Here is a 15,257-nt window from a genome sequence, read left to right as displayed (position 1 = left end):
AACACAAACACACACAAAAATGAAGGCAGTTCACAAGTGAGCTCCATAAACATTTAATTAATATTGTATTATATAACTTTTTAAAGCATACAAATAAAAATTGTATATATTCAGGTTGTATAATGTGATGTTTTGATGTGCCTATGCATTGTGAAATGAGTGCTATAATCAAGATAATTAGCAAGTTACCTCACATCTATTAAGATGACCATCATCAAAAAGTTAATTAGTATCTCAATGTGGTTTTTATTTGTATTTCCCTAATGATTAGTGATGCTGAGCATTTTTTTAAAGAAAGAAAAGTTTATTTAAAAGTAAATTAGAGAGAGAAAGAGAAGGGAGAGAGAAGATTCGCCTCCCCAAGGTGGGTAGGGGGCCAAAGTTAGGAAGCATGGCAACAGCCATAGCTCAAAGTGCACATGGCCACACCAGAGTCTAGCAAGGCAATGACCGCTGGCTGCTTGTGGTAGAGTCCTTTTAACTATTCTCCTTGATGGAGGAAGATCATTAAGGTGATTGGGTGGTGGTCTGCTCCACTTCATCACAAAGGGGTGAGCAAGCACAGGTACTGACATCAGGTGATGAACTGCAAGCAGATGGGTGGGTTAGTCACATGATTGCTGCCATGGTGGGGTTTATCTGTGTCACGTGAGTCACAAGGGGCTGATTTGGTTAACTTGGGGAGTTTGGGTATGCTAAGCATTTTTAATACAACTGTTAGCTATTTGTATGTTTGGAGGTTTTTGTTGGAGAAATGCCTATCAAGTTTTTTGCTCATTTTAAATTAATTATTTGTTCTTTTAATTGAGTTATTTGAGTTCCTTATATTTTCCATTTACTAATCCCTGTTAGATGGATGATTTGTGAATATTGTACTTTATTCTGTAAGTTATCTCTTCACTTCATTGATTATTTCCTTCCTGTGTGGAAGGTTTTTAGCTTGATGAGTCTTTTTATAGTTTTTTCTTGACGTCTATTTTTACTAATGTAAGTATAGCTGCCTCTGCTCTCTTTTGGCTTCCATTTACATGGAAAATCTTTTTCCATTTCTTCATTTTCAGTCAACGTGTGTCCATAAGGCTAAAGAAACTCCCTGAGGTCATGATATGCACTATATTAGGTCTTCTTTATTTATTCATACAGTCACTCTATGTCTTTTGATTGGAAAATTTAAGCCATGTACATTAAACATAAATATTGATGGGTAAGGATTTACTATTGTTATTTAGCTAATTTTTTCTGGTTGTTTTGTAGATACTTTGTTTCTTTCCTTCTCCCCTGTTGTCTTCCTTTATGATTTGACAATTTTCTGTAGTGGTATATTTTTATTCCTTTCTCTTTATCTTTTGTCTATCTACTGTAGGTTTTTGCTTTGTGGTTAAAATGAGTCATACATATAACATACTACAATTATAAAAATATATTTTAAGCTCATAATAACTTAACTTCAACATACTAAAACTGTATGCTTTTAGTACTCCTCCCTTACATTTATGTTTTTGATTAAATAATAAACAAATTTGTATATTTCATATCCATTGACAAATTATTTTAGCTACAGGTAAGTTGCAGTGTTTTTATGTTTTAACTTTTATGTTAAAATTATAAATGACCACATGCTGCCATTATAGTATTAAAGTATTCTGAATTTAACTATGTACTTACTTTTACTAGGAAGTTTTAAACTTTCAAGTTTTTATGCTACTAATTAGCATTTTTTCATTTAGCTTAAAGTACTCCCTTTATCATTTCTTGTAAAACAAGTCTGACAGTAATGCACACCTTCCACTTTTTTTTGTCTGGGAAAATCTTTATCTTTTCTTCATTTCTAAAGGACAGAATTTTTGCATATAGTATTCTTGGTTGGTAGGGATTTTTTTTCTTTTAGAATTTTAAATATACTTTAGAAGTTTGAATAAATTAGCCTTAAAAAATTCTGCTAGGAAATCTATTGGCATCACAAGGGATCCTTTATATATGAGAAAACTTTTTTTCTTGTTGCTTTAAATTTTTCTCTTTGTCTTTTATTTTGATAATTAAAACTGATTGGAAAGGGAGTTTCATGTACTTGAATGTCCATATCTTTCCCCAGATTTTGAAAGTTTTCAGCCGTTATTTCTTTCAATAAACTTTCAGCCTCTGCCTCTCTAATCTTTCTAAGAGTTCTATAGTGTGCATACAGTGTAAATGTTGGTGTTCATAAATTCTGTAGACTTCCATTTCACTTTCTTTTTCCTTTTTGTCTCCCTCTGGATATTTTCAAATGATCGGTCTTCAAGTTCACAAATTCTTTCTTATACTTGAGTAAATCTGCTGTTGATGCTCTCTATTGCATTTTTTTATTTCATTCATTTTATTCTTCAGCTCTTCAATCATTTCAACCAAATTTTTATTTAGTTCTTTTTTTAATCATTTCTATCTCATTGTTGAGCCTCTGTTTTGTTCATATATTCTTTTTATGATTTCATTGAGTGTGTATCTGTGTTGCCTTTTAGATCACTGAGCATCCTCAAAACAAGTATTTAAAGTTATTTGTCAGGCAATTTCTACATCTTCATTTTTGAAGAACTGGTTATTGGAAAATTGTGTTTCTTTGGTGGTGTCATGTTTTCTTGATTTATTATGCTTCTTGTTGCCTTGTGTTGATGTCTGCACATTTAATGAGCAGTCACCCCCTCTAGACTTTATACACTAGCTTTGGTAGGTAAAACTACATGATAAAGATGAGTGTGTGGACACTAGCTGGGTTGGGTGCAGTGGCTCTAGTTATGGTGAGGATGCAGTGGTGTAGTGTCCATGTTGTTCCCTCAGTGGAGGTCAGCATCAGCAAAGATTTTAGAGGTCGTCAGTGTCCAAGGCTAATAATTTTCACAGTGACAGTAAGAGCTGTTATGGGCTTCATGGCTGAGGGCTACTGGGGTCTTCCTGGTCTCTTTGTCTCCATGGAAAAATTCATAGCCAAAAAAATACCTCTTGGCACCAGATCAGGGTCATTAACACACATGCAGTGACAGGGGCACTGATGTCTGATGCAGCACTCGTAAAATAGCTCTGGACAGACATGAAAAGACTGTTGCTCCAGGACCTGGAGTATTAGTGACATTAAAAATGTTTAGCAAAGTGCAGGTATTTGTGGAACAGCTAGGGTGCTGAGGTCTGGGGTATGAGTGTCACTGCTGCTGCAGTGGTTTTAGTGTCTAATGTGCAGGTTTTAGTAAGGTACAGGTATTTGTGGAACAGGTAGGGTGCTGAGGTCTGGGATATGGGTGTCACTACTGCTGCAATTGTTTTAGTGTCTAATGTGAGGGTGAATGAAATGTATCCACAAAGTCAAGTTCTAAAACATAGACACTCACAGAGCTAAAACTTCAGGTTCCAGCATATGTGCAGTCTTTGTGGAAATCTTAGAAGTCCATGATGGCAATGGCTGTTGGTTACCTTAGTGTTGAATGCTGCTTATGTCCTCTGTGAAGTAGCCTGCTAGGGATCCACACAAACACTAAGAAGACCTCCACTGTAAAAGCTGCAGGAATGCAGGAGTTGCTGATGTCCTCAGCAGTGATAGCCTCCAGGATCCTTTGCAGAACAGGCCATAGGAGACCTCAGTGGTACCCACACCTGACTGATAATGACAACACTTGCTCTACTTTGCTTTTAGAAATCTCCAGACATCTCAGATATGCCATTCTCATGGGTTTTCTTATGTGCACTTATTCTTTGTTTTTTGCTTCACTGTGTTGCTATAAATTCTTTACTGGATTGTTGAGACTTCCTAGGACTGTGTACATTGGTGGATCATTGTCCAATCATTGTTTTTTGTGTGGGTGAAGGGATGAATGTTGATATATTACTTTGCCATCTTGCTGATGGTATTTCCCAGAGATAAACTATAAGAAATTGTGTGGGCAACTCAATAGCGCAGGCCCAAAACTACACAGAAGGCACAGAGGCTTACAGGGACATAGGACAGCGATCTCCCCCCAAGACCTCATACTATCTTTATATATGCCTTGACCAAAAAAGTAAAATAATATATAATTATGTTCTAAAGAATACATTTGGTATTGGGTATAAATAGCAAAAGCTAAATACAAATTAAATATACAATTTGTGTTAGGGGGAAAGTAAAGACAATAACAGGAATATTTAAGCAACAACTACCAAAGTCTATTATAGAAAATAAGGTGATGGGTCTAAAACACAAAAGGGACAGGCTAAAGTAGTAAAAAGAAATGGATGCAGTGCTCAGTAAGTAATAAAATTGATATGGAAAACTATGGAAAAGCCATAGGAATTCAGACATTATCTGGATATTTGATCATTATTAAATATGCAAACCCTACACTATCCCACCAAAAAAATAAACAAACAAATGGACTTAGACAATTAAAAAACTGTTAACATTTGGCGAACTCACAAAATTAGATCAAGAAAAATCTTAACAATTAGAAGCTGATTATTTAGTAAAGCCTGATGATATATATATTGTCATGAGAGGAGAACTCATAGTATTTATCATTATATCCACAGCACTCCACACAATGCTTAGCACATTCTGGGTGCTAAATTCACTTGAATAAGAGATTAATAAATAATATAAATTAATTAATATATGTAAGATTAGTATTAGTATCTTATTACAACTCATATTATGGGTTCTTTATTTCATATTCAGCATTTTACATTTTGCATATGAGATGTATGGACTAAAAATTATTATTGACAATGACTTCTTAAAAATAAAAATACAAGTAAGTATCAAGTAAAGCCAAAAATAAAAACCCACATTGCCCAACTCCTGGTTTATCACCATGAATTAATAAAATAATTTTTTAAAATGCCTTTTGTTCATGGAGCTATTATGTTTGTATTGTCATGCCTAAAGTTAGGAAAGAAAACAAATTATAGAGAAAATTTTGCTTGAAATATATAGAAATACCCATATATTATACATATACATGCATATATGTATGTATACCTATACAGAGAGAGAAAGAGAGATAAACATATAGAAACCTACATAAGTATAGATTTCCTTGTTTTAAAAAAGTCCTCACAGGAGTAAATAAAAGACAACTGAAGTAGGGAGGAAAGTTGTCTAACAGATAATATCCATAGATGAGAGAAAATAAGAGAGTCAGGAACTATTAGAGTGATTTCTCAATGACAACAAGATGTCAGTAAAATTGGTAAATTATTTTCTGAGTAGCATATAAAGAGGAAATACTTTAGAATGTTTCTCTTTCTACATAAATTTATTGAGAATTAGATATGAAATAATGTTCTCACCATTGTCAGGTTTTTTAAATAAACAAAATGAGGGGGCAACAGTTGTGTCCTAAATAAATTATATATGCACTACTGCTTTTCTAATGTTTTATCTTTACGTTCCCTCTCTCTTGTTTTCAGTGTGGAAGTTGCAGTGTGAGTCTTAAATCAATGGACAGCATGAGGCAAGAAGGACAGAGAAAGAGAGACAGAAAAGGGAAAAAAGTGTACTAGACCTCAATACTTATTTTCATACAAACACGAAAACATACCCAAATTTAATATTTTTTATGGGAAAAGCAAAAGTCAGTCCATATCCTTGTGAACTTGATGTTGCCATCATGGCAGACAGAATAGGCAAGTCAAGTAGGTGGGCGTTCTTGTTGCCATCTCAGTAGGGAAAAGATTAAAAGTACTGAATTGCTAAACCATTGAATATCTCCACCAGAAAAGCACTGCTCTTTAACCAACTGACTGTCAGTAGAATAGAATTGGGGTAAAGTTCACAAAATAACAGAATTGACTATAATATTGATTTAAGTGAAGAAAGAAGCAAAAACAATCCAATATGTGTAGATTCATGTAACAGTTTTCCTTACACAACACAAATAAGTTTCCAATAGCAGACTATAAGCCTTAATAAACAATTGCTTCCACAACCACCCAAATGATCATAACATATCTAGAAAGATCTCCCTCGGGGACCAAAAAGAGTACAATGTTAGAATAATAGGGATTTTTTTTCTTCCAGAGTTTAGAGAGATTCATAACAAGTGAAGGCCCATCATTAAGAAGACTATTTGGCGACAACTATAAAGTAGAGTGGATGTGATGGTAAGGCCCAGGAAAACGAGAAACTTCTGCCTGAGCCATCATGTCAAAAGTCAGCAGTGGACAAGAATTTTTATCAGCAATTTTTCCCACATAGAAGGCCATATTAATGCAATTCAGATAATTGTGTTGTTTTGTTTTGTTTTGTTTTTTGTATTAGCATTTTCTTCAATTGGGAGAAGATGGAAGCTCGAGCAACAGGCCCAAAGTATGATCTAAAAAATATAAGCTCTGTAAATATACCATGGAGAAAATGTATCTCCAGCCTGGGCGACAGAGTGAGACTCCAACTCAAAAGAAAGAAAGAAAGGCTCTGAGAAGTCCTGTAATATAAAAATTTTATTTCAATATGTTTGAATTAACACTTGCCAAACTTTTGGACATGGTGCTTCTTTTGTATATAGCAAACGTCCATCCTGTGGACCCAGTATTCCACAGCAAACAGTGTGAGAAATACTGAGCTAAGTGTTTTGAAGTGTAAAGCTGGCCAACATTTGCAGGGGCAGGGAGGAATTGTATGGGTTTTTCCCTTTTTTAGCATCTAGCTTCCACATGATTTTTTTTAGGGCATGGTAGGCTAGAAAAACTGAACATCAATTTAATCAATTACATATGTTAGAAACAAGTAATTTGCAATCTTTTCAATGTCCCTGGGTATGCTAACTTGATTATAAAGCAATATAGCGTCATATGAGAAAATGCAAATATATTTTATTATGTTTCAAACTAACTACAGGAAATTTATATTTTTACATAAACTGTTTATTAATACAAAAATTTCATCAAAGGACAATGAGGTAGCAGCAGAATTTGTAACATCATTTATTAGTCCTTAGGGAATAGCACTTGAGTGATCATTCATTAAGGAGAAACTAATGATAAGAAATTCACCACTACATTCCTAGACTCTCAATTGCACACTGCTCTCCTTTGACTGTATTAACGATTGTAGAGAAATCTAGAAAGGCCATGAAATCTAACAAGAGTTGCAGACCTTCATCTAAGTATGGATGGGAATCTATGTGGCAGTTGTCCTCTCTGTTTTAGAGGGAGAATGTAATGGCTGGCACTGATATAATTATCTACCAATCTGATAGAAAACAAAGCTGAAACACTTGAATAGTGCTGCAATAAACATGCAGGTGCAGGTATATTTTTGATAGAAAGATTTGAGTTTCTCTAGGTATATTCCTAGTAAGGGGATTGCTGAGGCATGTGGAAGGTCAATTTCTAGTTCTTTTAGAGATCACCACACTGTTTTCCATAGCAACTGAACTAATTTGCATTCCCATTAGCCGTGTTAAGTAGTCCCTTTTCTCCACATCCTTGCCAGCACCTCTTGTTGATTGTTTTATTAATAATATTAATGATTTATTATTTATTAGTAAGGATTGTTTTATTTCATGTGTCTGTTGGATGCCCATATACCTTCTTTTGAGAAGTGTCTATTCATGTCTTTCACTCACTATTTAAGGGAGATGTTTTTTGGGGGGGTAGGGTTTTTCTTTTGCTTTTGGCTCATTTGAGTTCCTTGTAGATTCTGAATGTTACACCTTTCTTTGTCAGATATACAGTTGGCAAATATTTTCTCCCAATCTGTGGGCTATCTCCCCACTCTCTTGATGGTTTTGCTTTGCTTTTCAGTTTAATGAGGTCCCACTTGTCTACCTTATCTCTTATGGCATGGACATCTGGGGTTTTCATCAGAAATTGGTTGCCAACTCCAATTTCCACAGGGGTGTCTCCTGCATTTTGTAAGATTCTTATACTTTGAGGTTTTATGTTTAGGTCTTTGATCCATTTAGAGTTTATTTTTGTATATGATGACATATAGGGGTCCTGTTTCAATCTTCTGCATGTGGTCAGCCAGTTTTCCCAGCACCATTTACTAAATAGTTTCTCCTCTCCCCAGTGATTATTGATGGAAGCTTTGTCAAATATAAGTTGGTTGAGAAATTGAGGTTTTGCTTCTGGAATCTCTATCCTATTCCATTGGTCCATATGCCTGTTCTTGTACCAATACCAGGTTGTTTTGATTATATATAGCCTTATAGTACAGATAAAGTCTGGAAGTGTGATCCCTCCTGCTTTGTAACAAAATCTGAATACGGTATGTATGTAAAAATGAAACAATAAAATAATTAAAAGAGACTTCAGAATGACCTCTGAATAATCTTGGAGTAAGGAAAAACTTCTTAAGTGAGACAAGAAACCTGGAAATCACAGACAGAAAATTAAATACATTTGACTACATAAAGAATTTAAAACTTTGTGTGAAAAATTGTGCTCAATAAATGATACACTGAGGGAAACATTTGCAACACATGGTTAATATCCTAATATGTAAATTTAAAAAACAAGAGACTGAGAGAAACAAGACATGCAAATGGCCAATAAACATGAAAAATTGTACCATCTCACTAGTAATTAGAAAAGTGTATGCTATATTCAAAAATAGCACTCTTTTTTTTACAAATCACAATTTGTGAATTGCAAAAGAAGGCTACCACCCATGATGTGTTGAAACATTTTTGGTGGACGTGTGGATAATGGAAGTATCACACATAAGAATATGACAAAATTTTAAAAGTCATTTACAATGTTTATTAAAATAAAATGTATATGTTTATTTTCCCGAGAAATTTCCATTTTAATTTCAGAATTAAAGAAAAAAGCACTGATACATAAAAGAATCTATATAATAATACTTCATACAGCATAGCTATCTATAATAATAAAAATAGAAAATATATAAATATTTAAATTCTGGAAAAGAACTTTACATAAGTATGAAGCCGCTATAAAATAACCTGATTCTTCATTCTGAACTCTGATACCAAAGCCTGGAAAAGACAAACACACACACACACACACACACACACACACACACACACACACAACTATAGACCAATATTCCTTATGAACATAGACTCAAAATCCTCAACAAAATATTAGCAAACCAGATTCAACAGCGCATAAAAAATAATTGACCACAACCATGTGCATTTTATCCCAGGGATGTAAGGAAGGTTCAAAATACACAAGTCAATAAACATAATCCACCACAAAAACAGAATTAAAAACAAAAATCAGTTGATTATTTCAATAAATGCAAAAAAGCATTTGATGAAATCCAGCATCCTTTATGATTTAAAAAACCCTCATCAAAGCACTATTAGGGGGAACATTCCTCAAAATAATAAAAACCATATATGACAAACCCACAGCCAATGTCATCCTAAACAATGAAAAGTTGAATGCATTTCCCCTCAGAACCGAAACAAGGCAAGGATGTCCACTTTCACCACTTCTATTCAACATCGTACTGGAAGTCCTAGCCAGAGCAATCAGGAAAGAGAAAGAAATAAATCTATCCAAACTGGAAAAGAAGAAATCAAACTATCTCTGTATGATGACAATATGATCTTATGCCTAGAGAAACCTAAAGTCTCCTCAAAAGACTCCTGGACTTGATAAATGAATTCTGTCATTTCAGGATATAAAATCAACACACAAAAATCAGTAGTACTGATATACACCAATAGCAGCCACGCTGAGAATCAAATCAAGAACTCAATTCCATTTACAGGTGCAGCCAAAAATACATGTAACCAAACAGATGAGAGATCTCTTCAAAGGAAACTACAAATACTGATGAAATAAACTGTAGATGACACAGATTCAACACAATCCCTATCAAACTACCAACATCATTTTTCACAGAACTAGAAAAAAAATTCTAAAATTCCTATGACACCAAAAAAGAACGAGAATAGCCAAAGCAATCCTAAGCAAAAAGAATAAAGCTGGACACATCACATCACTAGACTTCAAATTATACTACAAGTCTGTAGTAACCAAAACAGCAAGGTACTGGTACAAGAACAGACACATGGACCAATGGAACAGAATAGACAATTCAGAAATAAACCTGAATGCCTACAACTAACTGTTTTTTGACAAAACAGACAAAAACATATACCCAAGAAAGGACATTATTCAACAAATAGTACTGAGAAAATTAGATAGGTACATGCAGAGAAATGAAACTTGATCCCTCTCTTTTTCCACATACAAATATTAACTCAAGATAGTTAAAGACTTAAATGTCATACTTGAAACCACAAAAAAGACCTAAAAGGAAACCAAGGAAAAACTCTTCTAGATATCAGTCTGGGCAAATAATTTATGGCTAAAACCCCAAAAGCAAATGCAACAAAAACAGAAATAAATAAGTGGGACTTAATTAAACTAAAAAATTTCTGCACAGCAAAAGAAATAATCAACAAAGCAAATAGGCAATCTAACCAATGAGAGAAGATATTCTCAAGCTATAACTCTGACAAAGGACTAATGCCCAGAATCTACACAGAACTCAAACAAATTAGAAAAAAAGAAAGAAAAAACCCCATTAAAAAGTGGGCAAATGACATAAACAGACATCTCTCAAAAGAAGATATACAAATGGCCAACAAACATATGAAAAAATGCTCAACATCACTAATCATCAGGGATATGCAATTAAAACCACAGTGAGACACCATCTTACACTAGACAGAATGGGACCATTATTAAAAACTCAAAAAAGTAATAGATGCCGGTGCAGATGTGGAGAAAAGTGACCTCTTACACATTGTTGGTGGGAGTATAAATTAGTCCAACCGCTATGGAAATTAGTATAAAGAGTTCTCAAAAAACTAAAAGGAGATCCACCATTTGATCCATCAATCCCACGACTAGGTATCTACCCAAAGGAGCACGGGCCACTATATAAAAAAGACACCTGCACCCACATGTGCATCGCAGCACGATTCAGTTGCAAAGATCTGGTATCCCCCTAAATGCCCATCAACCGATCAGTGGATAATGAAAATGTGGTATATATACACTATGAAATACTATTCAGTCATCAAAAGAATGAAATCATGTCTTTGGCAGCGACTTGGATGGAATCGGAAAACATCATCCTAAATGAACTAACTCAGGAGCGAAAAACCAAATACCACATGTTTTCACTCATAAGTGAGAGCTAAACTAAGGATCTGCAAAGGCATAGAGAATCTTATAATGGACATTGAAGACTCAGAAGGAGGAGGGGGAAAGGGGAGAAGAGATGAAAAATCACCTAGTCAGGTGCAATGTGCACAGGTGAGGGTGGTGAGTACAACTTAAAGTCCAGACTTCTTCGCTACTCTACAATGCTGTCATGTAACCAAAAACTATTTGTACCCACTAAAGTTGTTGAAATAAAGAAAAAAAAATCGTAAAAGCAATATGGTTCTGTGCCTACTGACTTAAGGAATATCCGTGATTCACTAACATGTAAGCTTCATGAGGGCAGGAAGTTATCCGACCTGTTGACCACCATAATCCCAGTGCCTAGATCACTTCTGTCACAGAGATATTTAATGACTACTTTTGAATGAATATATTTTTACATAAAAAAGAATACATATTAGTCTATATATAAGAATGTATAATATTTCAGTTGTGCAAAAATATTAAAACATGAATATAGATACATATATAACACATGTTAAATATTACATATATGTATCCATGGAAATGAGGATACAAGCATTTATTGTTGAATGCTAGCACTGGCTTTCTACTTAAGGGGATGAGAAGCAGAGAGGATTATTAGCTTTCTCTTTATAAAGGTTCTTAGTTTTTTCACTCGTTGTAGCAAGAGTACATTTACACTGTAAGGTATTTTCCCAATCCAATAACAAAAATTCTAAAGGGAAAATGTCTAGAAGGTTTATGAAAGACAATTGTTAAGAGATGGCCTTGAATGAACAATTCAAATTACATTCCTCATGGATTTTTTTTTTCCACTCACTCCCATTGGATCTAATGGCCTCACACAGACTAGTTTAAACAAAGAATGATCTATACTGCAGAACTGATGAACAAATGTCTGGTTGCCGCTATACATTTATCAAGGGAACCCTATTAAGGTAAACAAATGAACAGGAAAATAAAAAATGTAGATCATCCATCCTAGATAAAACACAAAGAGAGCCACCAAGGCTGCACAAATGAATCTTGGTTCTCTCTACTCATCTTTGCTGTTAATTACGTGGCAGAAGATGGAAAATGAGTTTGTTGGTGTCTCACATGCTGGCAGTACTCTGGCCACTGCAGAGAAAGGAAACACGACATACTGAGATTACCTTAGCACAGAGAAAGGGGGTAAGATGGGGAAGACAGGCTTGGCTGGTTATTTGCTGCTCACTGCAGAGATGAAAGACACGTGTTTGGATGAAAGTCAAAGGAAGGGAGAATAAACCAGCAACTCAGACGGTTGGAATCTCTTAAAAAAGAAGGAGTTTGGTGACAGCTGCTCTTGGATAGAATAGCAATTAAATAGAAAAATGTTACTTGTCCCATCAAATATTGAATCCATTTAAGAAAAAGTAAAAAGCAAAGCAATGTCTTCATCTTTGAAAAAAAAAATGCAGATAGACTTTAAGCATTTAGAGACAATATCTTTGGGAGTTCAATTTTCTTGTCTTCTTAATGCCGAAAGGATGGAATTAATCTGTTCTAATTAAAGATCTCCTCAAAAAGATCACTGCCACTTTCCTCAAATAAAAAAAAAGAAACCTGTCATAAAAATACAAATTAGAAGTAAAAGTCGAAGTGCATCATTTCCTGATAATGCTTTTTATTTTATCAATAAATTAATATTGTTAATGCCAATCATTTTTTCCAAGAAGATGACACGAGGATTTATGCTACTCTTTGAAACATCCTGCTTTCATCTTAGGAGGAACTCAGTTTAAGCTTTGAAATATGTATGCTTGATCGTGGGCTTCTAGCCAAGGTGCACCTAATTAATCAGAAGATCAAATGTGTGCACTGTGGGAGGCACAACCACAAAACTACAGGTGGTAGCCAACGGCTCCATTTAATAAAGGTTGCACAAACAGAGTGCTGTGCTGGGGCTCCTGTCACCTGTATGCGGTTCTGCTGCCATTTTGTCATTGACATAAGAACAGTTACTGTGCCATAAAGCTTTTCGTTCCACTGGAGTTTAACTCTTATCATCCTTCGAGCAATTCCATAACGTTGAAATTGAAGAAATAAAATCTGTTTGTTTAGTTTGTTGTTGCTGTTGTTGGTGTTAGTGTTGAATTTATGACTGGCTTCTCCTGAGAACATATAAAAACTTATGATTCTGTTAAATAGACAAGCAGGCTGTTAAATAGTGTTGGCAGCTAAGGGCACAGGTTTTAGAGGAAGATGGAACTGGAGTTGGGTAATAATAAATTAGCTCCACTAATGAGAAGCTGTGTGGTGTTAGAGAAGTTAGTCACTCTAAACTGTTTACTGCTCATCTACAAAATGGGAAGAGTAAGATTCACCTTGTAGGTCACAGTCAGGATTAAATAGGATAGCGATTAATTGTCAATAGAATGCATTTGAGAAATGGTCATTAAAAACTCAGAAGTCAGGGACTGGGGAAGGAAAGAAACAGATCATGAATTTCCTCTGGACAAAGGTTTAAGAAAATTCAAGCACGCTAAACACATTTTTACCACAGGTTAATTTCCCCAAATCATTAACCTCTAACAGTCCTAAAGGGTCTGTTTTTCCATCCTAAATCCATGGAAAGGTATGGCAGGCCTGGAAAAATAAGGCAGGTGTTTTTAAGTGGTTATTCATTCAGGTGTTTTCTTTGGTGTGCAGATATTTGGTATCTATTTCATTCAATTAGGAAAAGGTATAAGGATAGAACAAACACAATTTAGAGACTGATTGTTGACCCCGACTGAAAACTAGTAACAATCTAATTGACATAAAAAAGACAACAAAGTCTTATACTCAGGTCACCAGACTAAGAAAAAGGTATAGAAAGTAAATTTGCCCTTATTCTCCTCTCAAAGGACACAGTATTATTTGCTTTTTTGCTGTATTATCAAGTGCAGAAAAGATATATGTGGGTTCAAATTCTGGCTCTCAGTGACTTTGGCCAAGCCATTTAACCTCTCTGTGCCTCAGTTTCCACACTATAGAAGTGATGCTATAGTAATTGCCACCTCGCTGCAGTGGGCCATGAAATCTGCATTTTAGTGATCTCTTAGATGATTCTTAGGCACAATGAAGTTTAAAATCCACTGCTCTAAAGTCACGCTTTAAAAAAAAAGAAAGCAATAAAACAGCAAATAAAATATTTCTAATACTCGAAGTAAGTGAGTTAATGTGTCTTCACTGAATTATTATCCTGGGCACACTTAGTAGCTAGATCTTTTATCATACATGGAAGAGCTCTGTATATACAATCTGTTTCCTTTGTGTGTGTGTGTGTGTGTGTGTGTGTGTGTGTGTGTGTGTGTGTGTGTATGTGTGTTTGTCCTCAGCAAGACAAAAGAAGAATATGAGGAGGAGAGAAAGAAAACACCCACATGATTCAAAGTGGATTTTTCCATTAAGTGTCTGTTGGCTGTAACTGCATGATAACACTTGTGAATATGATACTAATGATGCAGTTGCCTAATGGGTTCGACACAAATAATGCAGAAAATTACAAATAACGCAGACTCAATTACCACTGAATGCAGGCAAAAGGCAATCGAAGCTACAACACACTTCATTCTATGTTATCTCCATTCCTCCTACTCAGTTGAGATAGGCATAGGGCTAGAGAAATTCCCTTTTCCAATTACTTGCCATGTCCTCTCAAAGGCATTTCTCTCCCCCAGGTTCTCTGACTCACCCCTATATTGGGCCAGTAGTTATGTGTATGTTTATATAGCCCAGCCCCTAACTTACAAGAAATAAAGACAATCGTGACTTTGGGGAAGAAATTAACCTGTCTTGCAGGCTTACTAGAGGTAAGATTCAATGATAGGTCTGGTTTTTGTTTTGTTTTGTTTTGTTTTGTTTTTGAGTTAGAGTCTCACTCTGTTGCTCAGTGTGGAATGCAGTGGCACAATCACAGCTCACAGCAGCCTCCAATTTCTGATCCTTCTGCATCGGCCTCCAGAATAGCTGCGACTAGAGGCATGCACCATCAAATCCAGCTAATTTAATTTTTTTCTTTTTTTTTCTTTTTTTTTTTTTACTGTAGCAACAAGGTCTCACTATGTTCCCCAGGCCGATCTCAAACTCGTGGTCTCAAACAGTCCTCCCGCTTCTGCCTCCCAAAGTAC

Source organism: Carlito syrichta, unplaced genomic scaffold (assembly GCF_000164805.1).
Source record: "Carlito syrichta isolate Samal-C Ts95f unplaced genomic scaffold, Tarsius_syrichta-2.0.1 Scaffold315967, whole genome shotgun sequence".
NCBI classification, from domain to species: domain Eukaryota; kingdom Metazoa; phylum Chordata; class Mammalia; order Primates; family Tarsiidae; genus Carlito; species Carlito syrichta.
This window is presented reverse-complemented; position numbering follows the sequence as displayed.